General features: G+C 41.8%; 1 non-coding gene across 1 annotated transcript; it reads right to left on the reverse strand.

Moving 5' to 3' along the window:
- Positions 1 to 538: 538 nt before the first annotated feature.
- On the reverse strand, positions 539 to 645 carry LOC137966796 (small nucleolar RNA R71). The gene has a single exon (XR_011116286.1). It is a non-coding gene; the product is annotated as a small nucleolar RNA R71 (small nucleolar RNA).
- Positions 646 to 12,462: the final 11,817 nt, after the last annotated feature.

Here is a 12,462-nt window from a genome sequence, read left to right on the forward strand (position 1 = left end):
ATTTGATAGTTTATTTTGTTTCTTTTTGTGTTTTTATGCACGGGTGCCGCTCCCTAGGTGGACCATTAGCTCCTTTGTTGAAGAGGTAGAACATATTTGTAGGAAAACACTCGAAGTCAAGTTAGGAGCTACCATGGCCAATCAGGGTGAACCATTACAGTTACCTGCAACAGGTGACCGTAGAGCCCTGAGGGATTATTCTATCCCATCCCACTTCACCTCACCTTCTTGCATTATATTGCCACCCACTACTGCCGCCAGTTATGAGTTGAAACCGGGTGTGATCCAACTCCTCCTTACATTCTATGGGTTGGAGAAGGAGGACCCATATTACCACATCAAGGAATTCTTAGATATTTGTGTAACTTTCAAATCCCAGAATTTCTCAGATGACTCTATCCGGTTAAGACTTTTTCCATTTTCACTTAAGGATAAGACCAAGTCTTGGCTTAATTCCTTGGAGGTGGGCAGCATTACTTCATGGGACACATTAGTCACAAATTTTTTATCCAAGTACTTTCCCATTCAGAGAACTACAGCCCTCAGGAGAGAAATCTCCAACTTTATGCAGCAGGAGGGTGAACACTTTTATGAGGCTTGGGAGAAATGGAAGGATTTGATCCGGAGGTGTCCGCATCATGGGTTTGAGAAATGGTATTTAGTGCAATACTTTTATCAAGGTCTTACACCCCAGGTTAGATCCATGGTAGATGCAACGAGTGGTGGGAGTTTGATGGGTAAGAGTGCTAGTGAGGCGTGGGACTTCTTTGAAAAATTGAGTGATCAATCTCAGTAATGGGGTTCGTCATTTAATGTTGATAGGAGATCCCACGAAGCCAAAAGAGGGGGTCTCTACGAGGTTAGTGAAACACCTATGCTCATGGCCAAGATTGAGGGGTTGACTAGAAAAATTGATGCCCTTATGGTGTCCAAGAGTTCACCTGCTCCTAACCCATCTACTGTCTGTGCCATATGCTCTAGTTCATCTCATCCCACACAAATGTGTCCATCTAGTTCATCCTACCCAGAGCTCATTGAGGACTTGAATGCAGTCCAGAATTTTCATAGACCAAACCGGAACGATCCTTTTTCAGAAACATATAATTCGGGTTGGGCTAGGCACCCAAATTTCTCATGGTCCAAGGGCCTACAGGTTGGGGTCCTCCAGGGTTTACTCAACCCCAAGTTCCATGCCCACACTTCATTCAACAGCCATTGATTCCACCAAAACCTTCACTTGAGGATACACTTCAATTATTCATGCAGAATACACAGTCCTCCATTGCTAAACTTGAAATGCAAGTGAGTCAGTTGGCCAGCCACATGAGTGAACAAGCACAAAATAGACTCCCGAGTCAAACCATTCCTAACCCCAAAAGCACACATGAGAGTGGGTTGAGTTCCAAACCCCACCATGAGCAAGCCAAAGCCATAACCACCCTTAGGAGTGGTCGTGAGTTGAACAATGGGGTAGGGACCACTAAGTCTAAGGAGTCAAAGGATGACAATGGGGACACATCATTAGGTGAAGAACCTCCAAGTTCTCTACCAACAGCCAAGCAGATCCCTAACCAAGTCCCACTAGCTCCTTATCCGCAGAGGTTATCGGGCCCACCTAGGAAAGGAGATAGCATGCATGAAACGTTGGAACTGTTTAGTAAGGTTCACATTAACATTCCACTTCTTGATGCTATTAGGCAAGTCCCTGCCTATGCCCGATTTTTGAAAGATCTTTGTACACAGAAGAGAAAACAACATGTTAACAAAAAAGTCTTTCTTACTGAGAATGTAAGCTCAATTCTGAAGCACAACACTCCTCCTAAAGTTAAAGATCCTGGATGTCCCACAATTTCATGTGCCATTGGTGAACATACCATCCAGAGAGCTCTTCTTGACTTAGGGGCAAGTGTGAATTTGCTTCCTTTCTTTGTGTACCAGCAATTAGGTTTTGGGGAATTGAAGCCTACTCCCATCACACTTCAACTAGCTGACCGTTCTGTCAAGATACCACGAGGAATAGTTGAAGATGTTTTGATAAAAGTGGACAAATTTTTGTTCCCGGTTGATTTCATTGTTCTTGATACAGAACCAGTAGTCAATGTGACCAACCAAATTCCTGTCATCCTAGGACGTCCCTTCTTAGCCACATCTAATGCTATCATTCATTGTAAAAGTGGTGAGTTGGAGTTGTCTTTTGGAAATTTTAAGGTCTCATTGAATGTATTTAATGCCAGGCACCACCCACTTGAGTCTGATGATATGAGTCCTGCATTTAAGATAGAAACTGTTATGCTTGATGACGAATCCACTCTTGAATCTTTTGAGTCTTACATAACATCTTTCGACATGGACTATTTTGATGAGGAAACATATTTCCGAGAGGTTGATTCTTTACTCAATTCTGTACCTCTATTGGAGGAAGCTTATGAGGTTATCACAACTGATCATCCACAGGATCTTCCTCTTGACTTAGACAAACCTCTTGAAACGTCTAAGCTAGATCTTAAGCCACTTCCTCCCACGTTGAAGTATGCGTTCTTGGGGCCCATGAACTCATTACCAGTCATTATTTCCTCTGATTTGAGTACTGAACAGGAGGAACAATTGACTGAAGTTTTACAAGCACACAGAGAGGCATTGGGGTGGACTCTTGATGCCTTAAAAGGGATTAGCCCCTCCATATGCATGCATCGTATTTATTTGGAGGAGGGGACTAAAGCCTCACATGAGATGCAACGTAGGTTAAATCCCCATATGCTGGAGGTTGTGAGAGAAGAAGTCGTCAGGTTGCTTGTGACAGGAATCATTTACCCTATTTCCGATAGCACTTGGGTGAGTCCAATTCAAGTTGTCCCTAAGAAAGGGGGGATAACGATAATGAAAAATGAGAGTGGTGAATTGATTCCCACAAGAACTACCACCAAGTGGCGTGTCTGCATTGACTATAGAAAACTTAATTCCGCCACTAGGAAGGATCACTTCCCACTACCTTTCATTGATCAGGTACTAGAGCGATTGGCCGGCCACAATTTTTATTGCTTCTTAGATGGATACTCCAGCTACAATCAAATTTCCATTGCTCTAGAAGACCAGGAAAAGACCACATTCACGTGTCCGTTTGGCACCTATGCTTACAGACGCATGCCTTTTGGTTTATGCAATGCGCCCGCCACTTTCCAACGGTGCATGATGAATATTTTTTCTGAATTGGTGAATTTTTAGAGGTCTTTATGGATGACTTTTCTGTGTTTGGCTCTAGTTTTGATACATGTCTGCACAATCTTTCACTCGTATTGTCTCATTGCATTAAGTCCAATTTAGTCTTGAATTGGGAGAAATGCCACTTCTTGGTGAAAGAAGGAATTGTTTTAGGACATGTAGTGTCTGAGCGGGGTGTAGAAGTGGACAAAGCCAAGGTTGACCTAATTGCCAATCTGCCACCACCTACTTCTGTGAAGGGGGTGCGTTCTTTCCTTGGCCATGCTGGGTTCTATAGGTGTTTCATTAAAGACTTTAGCAAAATTTCTTGTCCTTTGACGAATTTACTTGCTCAAGATGTTGCTTTTGCCTTTGATGATGCCTGTATTCATGCTTTTGAGACACTGAAGAAATGTTTGTCCACTGCACCCATTGTCCAACCCCCTATTTGGTCTTTGCCTTTTGAGTTGATGTGTGATGCCTCTAACTATGCATTGGGGGCTGTTTTGGGGCAAAAGACAGATAAAATGCCCTGTGTCATTCAATATGCTAGCCGCACTCTTCATGATGCTCAATTGAATTACACTACCACTGAGAAGGAGTTGCTAGCTGTTGTGTTTGCCTTGAACAAATTCAGATCATATCTGTTAGGGTCAAAGGTTATAGTGTTCACTGATCATTCTGCTTTGAAGTACTTATTATCCATCAAGGACACTAAACCTCGCTTGATTAGATGGATCTTGCAATTGCAAGAATTTGACCTTGAGATTCGAGATAAGAAGGGTTGTGAGAATGTTGTTGCTGATCATCTATCTAGGATCTGTGTAGTACCTCAGGAAGGATTCCTTCCTTTAAATGATTCCTTCCCTGATGAACAACTTCTCCAAGTATCCCAGTTGCCTTGGTTTGCTGACATAGTCAACTATCTTGTAACTCATAAGATTCCTGATTATTGGAGTAAACAAGATAGGTTGAAATTCTTTTCCAAGTCAAACTCTTTTTTTGGGATGACCCTTATTTGTTCAAGGTGTGTTCTGACCAAGTCATTAGGCGTTGAGTACATGAGCAAGACTTTGCCAACATTCTTGAATTTTGGTGCTAGAAAGACAACGGCTAAAGTCTTGCAATGTGGTTTCTATTGGCCTTCATTATTTAGAGATGCCCATGAGTTTTGTCAGGTTTGTGATAAATGCCAACGAACTGGTTGTTTGTCTAGGAAGAACATGATGCCTCTTAACCCCATTCTTATCGTTGAATTGTTTGATGTGTGGGGTATTAACTTCATGGGTCCTTTTCCTGCCTCGTTCGGCTATCAATACATTCTTGTTGCTGTTGAATATGTCTCTAAATAGATTGAAGCTATATCATGTAAGACAAACGATCACAAAGTGGTGGTAAAGTTTTTAAAAGAAAATATCTTTAATCGGTTTGGTACCCCGAGAGCGATCATCAGTGATGGGGGATCTCATTTTTGTAATAGAGCATTTGAGACCTTATTGACGAAATATTCCATCACTCATTGGGTGTCCACTCCGTACCACCCGAAAACTTGTGGTCAAGTGAAAATCTCTAATAGGGAGATCAAACGGATTTTGGAGAAGTCAGTTCGCTTTGATAGGAAAGATTGGTCCACTCGATTGGACGATGCCTTATGGGCCTATCGAACCGCTTATAAGACTCCGATTGGGATGTCTCCATTTCGCCTAGTGTTCGGCAAAGCATGTCATCTACCTGTTGAGCTTGAGCATAGAGCTTATTGGGCCATTAAGGCTTTAAATTTTGATTTAACTCAAGCGGGTGAGGAGAGAAAGTTGCAATTGAATGAGTTGGAGGAGATACGTCATGATGCTTATGAGAATGCCAAACTGTATAAGGAGCGAACAAAGCTTTTACATGATAAATCTATTTTTTCGCAAGTCTTTTACTATTGGGCAGAAAGTTTTACTTTATAACTCACGATTGCATTTGTTTCCAGGGAAGCTAAGATCCAGGTGGTCCGGTCCATTTGAAGTTACACAGGTGTTTCCTCATGGCGCTATTGAGATCCGCAATCACGGAGATGGGTCGATCTTCGAAGTTAATGGTCAGAGGCTCAAACCATATCTTGAGAATGTCCCCACACTGGAGGAGGTGATGGTGATTTTCTTGGAGGAACCTGTCATTTCATCTTGAATGTGTCAGAGTCTTGCTTACGTCTATAAACTTAGCACATTGTGGGCAATCCTCACGTTTCTATCCCTTTGTACATTACAGTTTTTTTTTTTTGGTTTATTCATACTCTCTTGCCGGCGGAGAGCATAAATGGTTTCGGTAGTCGATGATCAGACTTTTGGTCCTTAGTTTGAGAGCTCCTTACTCAAACAACCGTTCTGGGATTGACCAGTTCGATCTTGAAGTATTGAATGAAAACCTTATTGTGAGTAACTTAAGGACATTGTGTTCAGTGTGTGATTCCTGCTGCCTTCAGTGGCCAGTCACACAGAGATTTCTTCAAAGTGTGATGTGGGATTGCGGTTTCATCTACGGATGATTACCTACAGGTATAGTTGATACGAGTAAACCTTCTTCGAGGGAGACTATGTATCATTCCTGGGGGTCTTTATTGACTTTTCGGTATTATTGTTGATGACCAAACACCTATGGTCCCACCTATGGATTTAGGAGCCCTGAGGGAGCTTAACCCTCACCCTACTGGAGTATAACTAGCTAAGCTGTTATTTTTTTTTATTTTTTTTCGTAGTCGTTATAGTGTTTTAACTTTTCCCCATTGAGGACAATGTGAGGTTTAGGTTTTGTGGGGGGGGGGGGGGGGGACGACTCTTTTATGTCTTAGCAATAATTTTCTTTTGATTTCTGTTCGTGGTTTTCAAATTACTCCTCTTAGTATGTGGTTAACATTAGTAGAGTTAAAATAAGTTGATCAAATGTGTTTCAAAATTTTTCGTAAAACTGTGTAGATATGTCTATTAGAAATCTGATATCATTTGTTGTGATCCATGAGAATTCAGTGGATAACTTACTATTGCATTAGACTTGGAACTTAGTATCAAAAGAGAACATGTAAATCTAGTGTTGATCTATGTTAGTCTGAATAGTCTTGTATGCCTGTTTGAACTCATTCCTTTTTATACCACAGTGAAATTCCTTGTTGTAATGTATGAATGCAAATGGAAATGCTCTTGTTTGCAAAAGACAGATAAATTCAGAAACAGCCTGGGCAAACCCAGGGACATGCACCGGAATAGTCGGTTACTTAAAAAAAAGTGCATGTGCAGTGAAGAAGAATACAAAATGGTGGTAATACCAAAAGTATTCAGTGAAACAAAAATTACGCTGGTAATAGCAAAAGTGCACTGGTAATAGCGTAAAATGGTTTTAAATCTGGAAGCAATGAGTTTCCTTAACTTTGATGATGAATTGTAATTTGAAAGAAGTTGCAAGTCAAGATTGAAATTGGTATATTTCTTTTGTGAGATTGTTAGACAACAGGCTTACTCTACTATTTTCTCTTAATTGTGATGTGACCAGGATTTTATTGTTATTTGTTGCCTCTTTGTTCTGTTGAAGTAATAGCTTATGGGTGACATTGGTTCAGGTGGAGTAACATTGAGTGTATTTGGATTAATAATAGGCTATATTTTACACAGGTTTTCAAATTTCGCAACATCTCATATGATTTTCAGATATTTTACAATACTAAGTGTTAGTCATATGCTAATGAGGAGTAAATTTTCTTCAGTTTTTCTTTTTATATTATTGATTTAGATGAATTTTGTGGGTAAATTTCATGCAAACCCTCACAAGACATAACTCATCCACTACTGCAGAGTAGGGGTTTAATGGCTTGTTGCAAGCGCTAAATGCAATCGTGCTCCCTACGAAAGTGGCATTTTGTTTTCCTAGGCTTAATTTTGGTTCGATTGTTGTTTTGCTAGGAACTACCAAAGATTTAGGTTTGGGGGTGTGATAGATGCCATATTCTGACATGAGAACTAGGTTAATTATAATAGAATAACCTTTATAATTGTGTTATAGGTGGTTATTTATCTGTTTTCAAATGAAATGAACATTTATTGAATTTGGCATTAATCACTGTCGATATTGCATATTTTTCTCTCCTGAATTATATTACATTGTTTTTAAGGTTTATTTCTTCCTGAAATGCTTTTTATAGATTTAATTATGGAATTTCAGGAGAATTTTGGTGGAGAAGGAGATATTTACCAAAATGCCCTTAGTGAAATGGAGGTGATTTTAGGTCAAATCGTTTTAAAATAAATAAGATGGTATTCAAGGAAACGAGGGAGCGTCGAACGGGAGGGGGAGGAACGAGCATGAAGAGAAAACAGAGCATTGACCAAAACAGAGCACGACCGTCGACCGAAGAAGGGGAAGACCCGAGAGGAGTTTCCCTCAGTCGGTCGCCGCGTCACCGTCGTTCGCCGTGCCACCATCGTCCACCGCCGTCCACCGCCGTCCAACAACCGAGAACAAACCCGAGGAGAGCTCGAGAGAGTCTCCGTCGAGGTGAGTTCGACAGTCGTCGCTCTCCAAACCGAGAAGTAATCCGAGAGGGCTTCTCCGGTGCCACTTCCACTTTCCCACCATCCTCTGGCGTCGGTTATGTATTTCTGACCATTCCCGGAGTGACTCCGACGCCGACTCCGACCAAGACTCGAGAGAGCCGGTTAGAGAACTTCATCTCTGTTTTGTTCTTCGCCGGACGTTACCTCCGTCCGTCGGCTTCCAACCTTCATCGCCGGCGTCGTCTCTACCTTCGGCCACTCACTCTTGCCAACCTGAAGCCATTGATTTTGGGAAATTGCAGCACCCGTGAAAACGAGTTGCTGCCCGAGCGAGACGTAGGAGAAGGGGAGTAATTCATCATTTTTGAATTTCATTTTTTATATAGTTTGAACTTAGGTTTTGAATGTTTATTGAATCTGATTTGATAATTAATGTTTATTGAATATTTGTTTTACGGATATTTGATTAAATTAGCTAATTAAGGTAGGATTATAATTGAGGTTGGATTTTGGTATTTTAATCCGATTTCTGTCTTTCACTCTATGCGCCCGAGAGGGGCTAGACGCAAGGATTGAGAAATCAGATCCATGGTTACGTGGCGCTCGAGAGAGGCACGAATCACCGTAAAATCCAGAGTTGACGTTTCCTATTGTGCAAGTAGTTAACCAGATGATTGCTTGATAATTTAGGATATAATTAGTGTTTAGTTCATATTAATTCATCATATTTGGTTAGGCTAGTTGACTGAAGAACACACAAAATTCAGTCCTCCCTGTGGATATGACCCTCGCTTCCCGCTAAATTACATGAACGATTCATATGCTTGCGAGGTATTAAAGCCGATGTAATTAAATTCTACATCATCCACCTATTCCTATGTCGTTGCATCTGGTTTGGTGGCTGTCCAATGGACTAGAATCTCCCACTGGTCATTAACCAAATCTGACTCGTAACACCACGGCTGGTGTAAGGATGACGTGTCCATTGTCCACCAGAGGAAGGAACATGGTTGTGGGGGTGAAACTGTATAAGGTTTTAGGAGGCATACATGAAACACATCATGCAGCTTGGTAGTGGCTGAAAGTTGTAGTTTATAGGCCACTAGTCCCACATGTCGAATAATGGTGAAAGGCCCAAAGTACTTGGGTGAGAGCTTATGGCGTGGCAGTCCGGCAATGGAATGATGTCTGTACGGTTGGAGTCATAACCAAACGTAGTCCCCTACCTCGTACGAGATGTCTCCATGTCCCTCATCGCAGAAATATTTCATACGAACCTGGGCACATTGGTGGCGATCTGTATTCTTTAATACGTGGTTGCGATCCATGAGTGCTTGATCAATGGCTTCCACTTGGGTGGACTCTGGAGTATAAGAGAAGAGCCAAGAGGGATCCCTGCCATATAGAAACCGGAATGGAGTGGATTGCAAGGTTGAGTGAAATGAAGTGTTGTAACTATATTCAGCCCACAGTAGTCACTGAACGCAGTGTTTAGGACGATCACCCACAAGGTACCGTATATACATTTCTACAGTGCGGTTAACCACCTTGGTTTGGCCATCTGTCCGAGGAAGATATGAGGAGGAAAATTTATACTTCGTGCCACTCAGAAGAAAAAGTTCCCGCTCGAAAGTGCTGGTAAATACCGCGTCCCGATCATTGACAATGGATTCTTGAATGCCATGCAAGCAAACAATGTGCTCAAGGAAGGTCTTTGCCACTTGTGATGTTGTATATGGATGTGCCATAGGAATAAATTGTGCATACTTGGAGAACCGATCGACCACCACAAATAATACTGATTTTTCGGCTGATTGGGAAAGACCCTCGACAAAGTCCATCAAAATATCGGCCCGAACTTGTGTAGGGAGAGCGAGAGGTTGAAGAAGACCTGTTGGACTTAAGTGTTCGGCCTTGTTGCGTTGACATACCTGGCGGGCTGTGACATATGTGGCTATGGGGGTCTTCATGGGTTGCCAATAAAAAATTGCTCGAACGCGCTACAATGTTTTCTGGATGCCTTCATGTGTGCTACCATGGTAGGCATAGAGGATGGCTGGAATCAACTCGGAAGTGTGTGGTAGATAAATCCACATTTTGTAGCAAATAAGGGGATCTTGGACGAACCACTTAGAATCCATTGTTCCCTCTATAAATTTTTTGTGTAGCTCCTGTAGGACAGGAAGAGTGGCATGAGCCTCTCTAACCAAGTCTAAGATGAGAAAATGAGGCTGGCTGATAGCATATATGAGGTGCTAGAGCTTGAAACGCCGTGACAAGGCATCCACTACCTAGTTTAATCTTCCCGAATGGAAAATCAAATCCCATCAACTTACTGATCCAATGCTAATGTGTAGAAGTAGTGAGGCGCTATTCAAGTAAAAATTTAAGGCTGCAATGATCAGTATGTATGAGAAATGCATGACCCCATAAGTAAGGTCGCCAATGTTGGACAACCTTGGCCAACCCGATTAATTCCCTTTCATACGCTGTCAATTTGTGATGTCGTATTGCCAACTATCTACTGAAATATGCAATGGGGGTGGGAGTGTTGTGTTATGCACGCAAGAACATTATTATTTTAATTTTTTCTTTATTTACTTTATTTTATTTCAGTTTAAGCCACAAGGGTATTTTTGGAATATTTTATTTATAGGGGTATTTTTGCAATATTTTATCCTAAACCTTGGTCAACCCTATTTAAGGGGTAAGAGTAATGAGAAAGGCAATCATTGATTTTAGGTTATACAGGCTTGGAGCTCTCCTTGACGAGTTCTAGGGTTTTCAAGCTTCCCTTTGGCTTGATCTTCGTCTTTCTTTTCTACAAATCCAAGTGTCAGATCCGGGACCGTAATAACTGGTATTAGAGCGGGAATACAATGAATGATTCTTCATTCCAAGAATTATGGCACAACGAATTGGACACCCTACTTGCATTGTATAGAGCATCTGACGAAAGATGGCGTGCATCTTCCATTGAACGTTCTGCAATGGAGAAACTCGTTGTAGCAAGGGAGAAACTCGATGCTACAGGAAAGAACACAATGAATGATTCTTCATTCCAAGAATTATTTTTTGCCATGCACAACGAATTGGAAGCCCTACTTGCATGGTATAGAGCATCTGACGAAAGATGGTGTGCATCTTCCATTGAATGTTCTGCAAGGGAGAAACTCGTTGTTGCAGAAAAGAAGGTCATACGACCTCAAATCTCTGAGCACGACATATGCACAAAAGCAGCAGTAGAAGCTATCTCAGATGGGTAGAAATGCGAAGGGCCAAGAAATTTCAATATTTCTGAGTAGGGAGGCCAGACAAAATTGATTTCCGGATCATGGAAATCAAGATGAGAGGGACCCTGCACATCAGAAATCGAAGTCGACATCAAATCTGAAATCAGCTTCGAAACTTCTGAAATCAGACGAGGGGAACTCAGATTTTGGGAAATCGGAAGGGTATTCTACCAAAATCTCGTCGTTAATGGATGCTATGGATTCGACGTCAAAAAACCCCTCCTCACAGTCAACAGAATGTCTCCCAGAATAGGAGAAGGTAATATTTTTGGCGATTCTTCTGACAAGGATGTGTTTCTGAGAGCCTTCTGTCTCAAAAAATCCCCAAGCGGCGAAGCCCAATAGGGCTGCTATTCGCCACCGAACACTAAGGAGGCTCCGTTGGTGCCATCGGAAACAAGTACAGTGGGATTTGACTTCCGACCACCACCTCTCATTCTCAATCCAGCTCTCAACAGTCCAGTGGAGAACCCACTTCAACGTATTTTGGGGTAAGCTTCTGAAACGCCATCGAATTTTATGTCTAAATCAATTTTCCATGGGAGTGAAGGGGCTCCAAGGGGCTGAGCGACGCTGCTCGAATTATTGGCCTGGAGGTTCTCTGTTCCGTGAAGCAAAGAAACAATACCCAATTGAAGGTATTCGGGTTTGGGTGTATGAATTTCGAGATGAACTTTTTCTAGGGATGCCGGGATTCATAGAAATAAGTTTATGGGGACTATTGAATTTTTTTTTGGTGGGCTCTATTTTGCTGTTGATGCGCACAATCACTTTGCGTGGGTTCGTTGCTCAATTGACACGGTGAGGCTGTTTAATTTTTCTATTAACGAGACCACTAGCAGTGTGAATGTTCCATCTCTGTTTGAGCTTAATGGGATGCTCCTACATGATAAACACGCTAAATTTGAGAAGGCAGCAGATGCTGCTCGAGCTATTGAGGGGCTTAATTTTTTGGGTCCCATGTTTGTAGTAATGAGAGACGGAGAGGAGAAATTCCAATGTTTTGGATTTGTTAATTTTGAGAATGTAGCAAATGATGTTCTTACCGTTGAGGGGCTTCATGACATAAAAATTGAGGACAAGGAATGGTATTTTGGGAAGGCTCTGAAGAAATCAGAAAGGGAGATGGGATTGAAGGGACGGTTTGAGCAGATTTATAAGGCGATTGTAGACAAGTTCCAAGGGGTGAACCTGTCCTGGAAGAACCTGATTGACAACATAGATGAGTAGCTGAATGAATTATTTTCTGAGTTTGGTCTAATTACAACAGGTATTTTCTAAGGGCTCTGCTGTGATAGGAGATTCACAGGATAGTAAGTTAAATTTATCATTTCTTGGTTCTGCAAAGTATGGAGATAGATTTCTTTGTTCTGCACAGAAGGCTATTGCCAGTGGGGAAATGGTTTATGTGAACCTTGACTGGATAGAAGCAGTGCCCCACCTAG

This window comes from Aristolochia californica, unplaced genomic scaffold, assembly GCF_029961685.1.
Source record: "Aristolochia californica isolate CCGP_79_NKW_82.1479 unplaced genomic scaffold, dmAriCali1.0.hap1 SCAF_5, whole genome shotgun sequence".
In the NCBI taxonomy this organism is placed as follows: Eukaryota; Viridiplantae; Streptophyta; class Magnoliopsida; order Piperales; family Aristolochiaceae; genus Aristolochia; species Aristolochia californica.